This window comes from Psammomys obesus, unplaced genomic scaffold (assembly GCF_907164565.1).
Source record: "Psammomys obesus unplaced genomic scaffold, mPsaObe1.curated_primary_1811, whole genome shotgun sequence".
NCBI classification, from domain to species: domain Eukaryota; kingdom Metazoa; phylum Chordata; class Mammalia; order Rodentia; family Muridae; genus Psammomys; species Psammomys obesus.
The window spans coordinates 3,198,234-3,206,547 of NW_026596101.1; the positions used below are offsets into that span (position 1 = coordinate 3,198,234).

General features: G+C 40.0%; 1 protein-coding gene across 1 annotated transcript in view; it reads right to left on the reverse strand.

The window, feature by feature from the left end:
• Grm7 (glutamate metabotropic receptor 7) overlaps positions 1–8,314 on the reverse strand; it is an 881,798-nt gene that overhangs the window by 304,473 nt on the left and 569,011 nt on the right. The window lies entirely within an intron of this gene.

Sequence of the window (8,314 nt, forward strand, 5' to 3'; positions counted from 1 at the left end):
AGGCATATAGAATGGCAGAGAAACACTTAAAAAACTCTCAACTTCCTTAGTCATTAGAGAAATGTAAATAAAAATGACCCTGAGATTTCATCTTCTACCCATCAGAATGGCCAAGATCAAAAATTCAAGTGACAGCATATGCTGGAGAGGAAATGGAGAAAGGGTAACCCTCCTCCATTGCTGGTGGGAATATAAACTTGTAAAACCACTTTGGAAATCAATCTGACACTTTCTCAGAAAATTAGAAATAGTGTTACCTCAAGATCCAGCAATATCATAACCAAACCCTCGGCAGAGTGCAGGGAATCATATGAAAGACGGGAAGTTAGTATGATATGGAAAGGATAGGAGCTCTACAAGGACCAAACATATCTGGGCACAGGGTCTTTTCTGAGACTGACACTCAACCAAGGACCATCTATGGATATAACCTAGAACTTCTGCTCGGATGTGGCCCGTGGTAGCTCAGTAACCAAGTAGTTTTCCAAAGTAAGGGGAACACGGACTATTTCTAACAGGATCTCAAGGGCAGGCTGTTTGAACCCCCCCCCCAGGGGAGGAGCAGTCTGTTAGGCCACAGAGGAGGACTTTGCAGCCAGCCCTGAAGATACCTGATAAAACAGGGTCAGATGAAAGGGGAGGAGGTCCTCCCCTATCAGGGGACTTGGAAAGGGGCAGGGAGGAGACCAGGGAGGGAGTGTGGGGTTGGGGAGGGAATGAGGGAGCGGGATACAGCTGGGACACAGAGTTAACAAAATGTAACTAAAAAGAAAAAAAGATCCAGCAATAGCATTCCTAGGCATATATCCAAAATATGCTCAAGTATGCAGCAATGACATTTGCTCAACCATGTTCGTAGAAGCTTTACTTGTAATAGCCAGAATCTGGAAACAACCAAGATGTCCCCCAACTGAGGAATGGATACAGAAATTGTGGTACATTTACACAATACAATACTACTCAGCAATTAAAAACAAGGAAATCATGAAATTTGCAGGCAAATAGTGGAAACTAGAAAAGATCATCCTGAGTGAAGTATCCCAGAAACAAAAAGACATACATGGTATATACTCACTAATAAGTGGATATTAGATCTATAATATAGGATAATCATACTAAAATCTATACACCTAAAGAAGCTAAGCAAGAAGGAGGACCCTGGGTAAGATGATCAATCCTCATTCAGAAAGGCAAACAGGATAGACATTGCAAGAGGGAGAAAATAGGGAGCAGTACAGGAGCCTACCATAGAGGCCCTCTGAAACACCCTACTAAGCAAGGTCTTGAAGCAGATGCTGAGACTCATAACCAAAGTTTGGGCAGAGTGCAGGGAGTTTTATGAGAAAAAGAGAGCGATAGAAAGACATAGAGGGGACAGGAGCTCCACAAGGAGACGAACAAAACTAAAAATTCTGGGCCATGTGCCTTTACAGAGACTGATACTCCAACCAAGGATCATGTATGGAGATGACCTAGACCCACAGATCAGATATAGCCCATGGCAGCTTAGTCTCCAAGTAGGTTCCCTAGTAAGGGAAAGAGGGACTGTCTCTGACATGAACTCAGTGACTGGCTCTTTCATCATCTCCTTTTTTTAATATTTTATTATTATTATTAATTAAACTTTATTCATTTTGTACCCCCCTATAAGCCCCCCCTCCTCCCCTCCCAATCCTACCCTACCTCCCCTTTCTGCATGCATGCCCCTCCCCAAATCCACTGATAGGGGAGGTCTTCCTCTCCTTCTTTCTGATCTTAGACTATCAGTTCTCATCAGAAGTGGCTGCATTGTCATCTTCTGTGGCCTGGTAAGGCTGCTTCCCCCTCAGGGGGAGATTACCAACAGCACAGGCTCTAAGAGCAACAATCAATAAATGGGACCTCATGAAACTGAAAAGCTTCTGTAAAGCAAAGGACACTGTCATCAAAACAAAGCAACTGCCTACATATTGGGAAAGAATCTTCACCAACCCTTTATCTGACAGAGGACTAATATCCAATATATATAAAGAACTAAAGAAGCTGAAAAGCAGCAAACCAAATAATCCAATTAAAAAATGGGGAACAGAGCTAAACAGAGAACTCTCTGTACAGGAATTTTGAATGGCAGAGAAGCACATAAAGAAATGCTCAACCTCATTAGCCATTAGGGAAATGCAAATCAAAACAACCCTGAGAATTCACCTTACACCCATCAGAATGGCCAAGATCAAAGACTCAAATGACAACACATGCTGGAGAGGTTGTGGAGAAAGGGGAACCCTTCTCCACTGCTGGTGGGAATGTAAACTTGTACAACCACTCTGGAAATCAATCTGGCTCTTTCTCAGACAACTAGGAATAGCACTTCCTCAAGATCCAGCCATACTACTGCTAGGCATATATCCAAAAAAAGGCTCAAGTACACAATAAGGACATTTTCTCAACCATGTTTGTAGCAGCTTTATTTGTAATAGCCAGAAGCTGGAAACAACCCAAATGTCCCTCAACTGAAGAATGGATGCAGAAATTGTGGTACATCTATACAATGGAGTATTACTCAGCAATGAAAAATAAGGAAATCATGAAATTTGCAGGTAAATGGTGGGACCTGGAAAGGGTCATCCTGAGTGAGTTGTCCCAGAAGCAAAAGACACACACAGTATATACTCACTCATATAAACATACAACATAGGATAAACCCACTAACATCTGTACATCTAAACAAACTAAGCAAAAGAGAGGACCCTAACTAAAATGTTCAATCCCCATCCTGAAAGGCAAAGAGGAAGGACATCTGAAGAAGAAGAAAACAGGAAACAACCTAGGAACCTGCCACAGAGGGCCTCTGAAAGCCTCTGCCCTGCAGACTATCAAAGCAGATGCTGAGCCTGATGGCCAACTGTTGGGCAGAGTGAATGGAATTTTATGTAAGAAGTGGGAAATAGCAAGAATTGGAGAGGACAGGAACTCCACAAGGAGAGCACGAGAACAAGAAAATTTGAACACAGGGAACTTCCCAGAGACTCATACTCCAACCAAGGACTTCATGGAGATAACCTAGAACCCCTGCACAGATGTAGCCCATGGCAGTTCAGTTTCCAAGTGAGTCACATAGTAATGGGAAGAGGGACTGCCTCTGACATAATCTGATTGGCCTGCTCTTTTATCACCTCTTCTTGTGGGGAGGGTCTGCAGCCTTAACCAGGCCACGGAGGAAGAGGATGCAGCCTTACCTGATGAGACCTGACAGGTTAGGGTCAGAGAGAAGGGGAGGAGGTCCTCCCCTATCAGTGGACTACGGGAGGGACATATGGGGAGAAGAGGAAGGGAGGGTGGAACTGTGAGGAGACAAGGGAGGGGGTTACAGCAGGGATACAAAGTGAATAAATTGTAATAAATAAAAAATATACATTTTTACGATGCCTGGCTTCTAGTTTAGAAGGACCAGGGTCTTTTCTGAGATTGATACTCCACCAAGGACCATGTATGGATATAACCTGGAACCTCTGCTCGATGTAGCCCATGGTAGCTCATTAACCAATTGGTTTCCCATAGTAAGGGGAACAGGGACTATTTCTGACATGAACTCAATGGCAGGCTCTTTGGCCTCCCCACCCCCGGAGAGAGGAGCAGTCCTGCTAGGCCACAAAGGAGGACTTTGCAGCCATCTCTGAAGATACCTGATAAAACAGGGTCAGATGAAAGGGAAGGAGGTCCTCCTCAATCAGTGGACTTGGAAAGGGGCAGGGAGGAGATGAGAGAGGGAGGGTGAGATTGGGAGGGAATGAGGGAGCGGGATACAGCTGTGATACTGAGTTAATAAAATGTAACTAATAAAAAAAGAAATAAAAAATATATATTTTTTTAAAAAAAGACAAACTACTAGGTAATTTAACAGCGAAACCAGGTATATATGCTTCATTTTTGCTCACTACAAGCTAGTAATGCAAGTATGACCAACATATTTGGAAATAAACTAGACACAGAGGGATAGCTGTTGGGATTAGCCTATGAATACTTACATTCAGTCCATGATTCTGTTTGTTAAATAAATTTCATGCCAGTGAATATAAAAATGATTGTGAAGAAAAAAGAATATCAAAAAAAGGAAGAAAATTTAGATGCGGGCAAAGAAAAAAAAGAATAGCTTCAGGAAAGAAAAAAATAAGAAGAACAAAAGGACCAGGAAAAAAAGAGGGTGACCAAGTAGATAAATGACAGGGGAGGTAAAGGTCTTTAAATAAGGGACACTTGGATGGTTGAATATCCAACTAGACAAGGAACAGAGATGCAACCATACTGTACTTTCTCATTGCCCCTCAGGGTTCTAGCAACTCTCCTGCTGAAATACATGGTTTCTAGACTGTATAAACATTAATAAATATTTCTGCCTGCCAGGTCTTTTACTGAGGACACACATTCAACTGATGCTATGTATTTGGGTGGGGACATTGAGGTACCACACTCTATACTCACTTCCTTGAAGGGAGGTAAGTGGTTTAATGAAGTGCTTTAGTGTGATGGACATGTCTTACCCTCCAGATACAAAAAGAAGTTTCAGGCAAATTTAAAGTTAGAAAGGTTTTATTTTTTGCTTGTTTGATGAGTGGTTTTTTTTTTTTTTTCCAGGATGAGTGAGCAGAAAGACACACAGGGTATATACTCACTCATAAGTGGATATTAGACATAATATAGGATAATCATACTAAAATCTGTACACCTAAAGAAGCTAAGCAAGAAGGAGGATCCTGGGTGAGATGCTCAATCTTCATTCAGAGAGGCAAATGGGATAGACATTGGAAGAAGGTTAAAATAAGGAATAAGACAGGAGCCGACCACAGAGGGCCTCTGAAAGACTCTACCCAGCAGGGTATTAAAACAGATATTTAGACTCAATGCCAAACTTTGGGCAGAGTGCAGGTAATATTATGAAAGAAGGGGGAGATAGAAAGATATGAAAGGGTCTGGAGCTCCATGAGGAGAGCAACAGAACCAAAATATCTGGGCCGAGGGGTCTTTTCTGAGACTGATACTCCAACCAAGGACCATGCATGAAGATAACTTGGACCCTCTGCTCAAAAGTAGCCCTTGGCAGCTCAGTCTCCAAATGGGCTCCCTAAAAAGTGAAGCATGGGCTGTCTCTGACATGAATTCAGTGTCTGACTCTTTGATCACCTTCTCCTGAGGGGGTGCAGCCTGACCAGGCCACAGAGGAAGATTATGAAAGACAGTCCTGATGAGACCTGATAGGCTAGGGTCAGATGGAACGGGAGGAGGTCGTCCCCTATCAGTGGACTGGGAAAAGGGCATGGGAGGAAATGAGGGAGGGAGGCACTGATTAGGAGAGAACATGGGTGGAATACAAAGTGAATAAATTGAAATAAAAAAGAAAAAATAGAATAAAAATCAATCAATAATTCAGCTTTACATTAGATTGGTGAACAGTTCTAGTGACTATCATCATCAATATATATATATTATATATTATATATATTAATTATATATATATATTGATATATATCGATTATATATATATATATATATATATATATATATATATATATATATATATATCCGACTGAACTCCCCTAACACAAGACCAAGTCTTGAGCACCTTCAAAAGGACAGACCCATGTCAGGGCTTGCCCAGTGAAATATGAAATAAAGTAAAGTAAAGTAAAGAGACTCCAACTCTGCCAAGCAACTTGGCCCAGCTCACCCTGTCTGACCACTGGTGTCTGGGACCAGCTGCTCTTCCTAGTGTCCTAGAAAATCTCTCTTTGCCTCTGCGACGCCTTCCCACCGTCCACATGCACTTTCATGTGTGTCCAATGAAATATGAGAGGATGAATGATGCTTTGAGGAATGAGGAAAGGGATGATCAAACAGATCATGTAAAATCACGGAAAAGAATGCTACAATTCTCTCTGGGCCATCAATGGCTGTGATGGAGAGGTCCATGTAGGTGACTAGGAGATGGAGAGAGAGATAGAGAGTATGTAGCAGTGTATCTGCTCCTGACATGTGAGATCTTGTTCATTAATTTACTTTGTTCAGGGCCAGAGTTGTATTTATCTCCACTTTTACTATTTTTCAAGTATAAATGATAACTAATTTACCGAGCTCTTTCTAAAGTCAAGATTCTATAAACACACATACACACACACACACATATACACACACACATATACATACACATAAACAAAACTTCTGACATCTTCAGTTTGCCACCATTGTTCAAAACGTAAATTTCTTCGCACTTAGCACTAACACATGTATAAATGTGTCGTTCTCAATTCAGGGGCTCTAGAGGCTCTGAGCCTTCTCTCTTTCTCTCTCTCTCTCTCTTTTTTCTATTGTTCTGCTGAAGGAACTTAACAATCAAATGTGTGTGTAAAGTCAGTCAATGATAAATTCTCCACCCCACCACAACTTTCTTTGTTTACATGTATATTTAATGTCTCTGCTTGCAACACAAGAAGCAGGAGAGCCCATGTCTTAGATTGCAGTGGTTTCCCTAATAGAAATATGCTGGGATGCTTAATTTCTGTGATGCCCCAGAGGATGTTCTCCATTTCAGACAGAGCCTGTGGAGTTAGGCTTTCATCTGCCCTTGATCGGTGCACAGGAATAGAGCTGTTTCACAATATTCATCTTCCTTTATTTATTTTTTCATTCTAATGCCCATGTACAAGAGCTTTGGCCTCATTTAACCTCTCCAGCATTTGACATTATTGATCCACTTTATTTACTTACATGCAGTAAAATTTCACGTATCTTAATTTGAACTTTGGGTGAATGATGATAGTGGACATTTTCCCCAGATACCCATGATGCAACCACATTGGAAATAATGAGTTTTTGCCAATGATGCCTAGCCCAGGTAAAACTTCTCAGCTTCTTTTCTGCCAGGAGGAGTATTAATGACTGAAATGTGACAGATTACTGCTTCAATGATGCTCAGACATTACATTGCTTATTTATAATTACATTGCCTGTAATCATTACACAATATTCGGAGCACCAAGACTACCTCTAAATCATTAACTCTACCCATTTTTTATTGCATAATAAATCTTTTAAGGAAATATTAAAATATATAGCTTACTTTGAGTGCTAGAATGAATGAAAGGAAGCAATTTAGATGATATTTGGATTGTATAGTCTAAGGGCTTAAATTACTACAGGAAAAGAGATAGGTACTATCTCTCTCTATATATATGTCATGTTTTTAAAAATATGATATGGATTTCTCAAGCCAGGGAGATGCCAACTCCTTGAATCACTGTTTACAAAAGGAAAGCAAGATATTTTGTTTCACGTCCTGGCTCTTTCTGATGCCTACCTCTTTGTGGGGAGCCACTTAATAAAACTGTAAAAACTTTTTTTTTAAATCTCTCTTTAGTAGACTGTAAATATTGCCAGGTTTGTTAACTGCTGAGTCGTAGGGATGATCAAGTGACACAAGGGATATTAAAACAATTTAAAGACTCTAAAGTGTAACTCATAAAAAATAAATCAGTACCCAAACATAAGGCAAAAAAATATTCAATCTTGCAAGTTTTCCAAGTAACACAAATCAAAACAGAGGTAACATTTCAGTTGCTTTGCCAGCAGCAGAATAGATTAGTCTGGTGCTTCTTGAAAGCAAATGTGGTGATATATTTCAATTGTCCAAAAACTGTTTATCCTCCTTGAATTGGTAATGATAGAAATGGATAATGCACATTTTGCTAACACTTATCAAAGCTTCCTTTGTCTCTGGCATTGTATATAGCACTTTACACAACCTAACTGGCTCAAAGTGTCTCCTCAAAGTACAAACCTAAAATGAAACACTGTCAGACAATTTGCGTTATCAAAGTATTTGACAAATGAGCATATACTCTTGGAGATGCAAAGTCACCTGCTTCATATATTATAGCTGGTCTGAAGCAGGAACCAAACCTGATCTAAGGGTAAAAACCCTCATATTTCAAGTCATTTTATAGCTTCTGAAAACACGTGAAAGGGAACGGCCCCATTGAAAGAAGAAAAATGTGGTCTTAAAGCATTTCCCAATGTGTTTTATGTAAACTCACCAACTAGCAGCAAAGTAGAGAACCAGCAACTGTGAAAAATTCACAGGTTTTTATGCAACCCTTAAGTAACATTACAACCTTGCATATCATACATATATATGACATCATATGTATGATATGTAAGGTTGTAATGTTACTTGAGTGTACTTGAGTTACTTGCATTTATATAAATGCACATCATATATATATGTATATATATACATACATATATATATATATATATATATATATATATATATATATATATATAT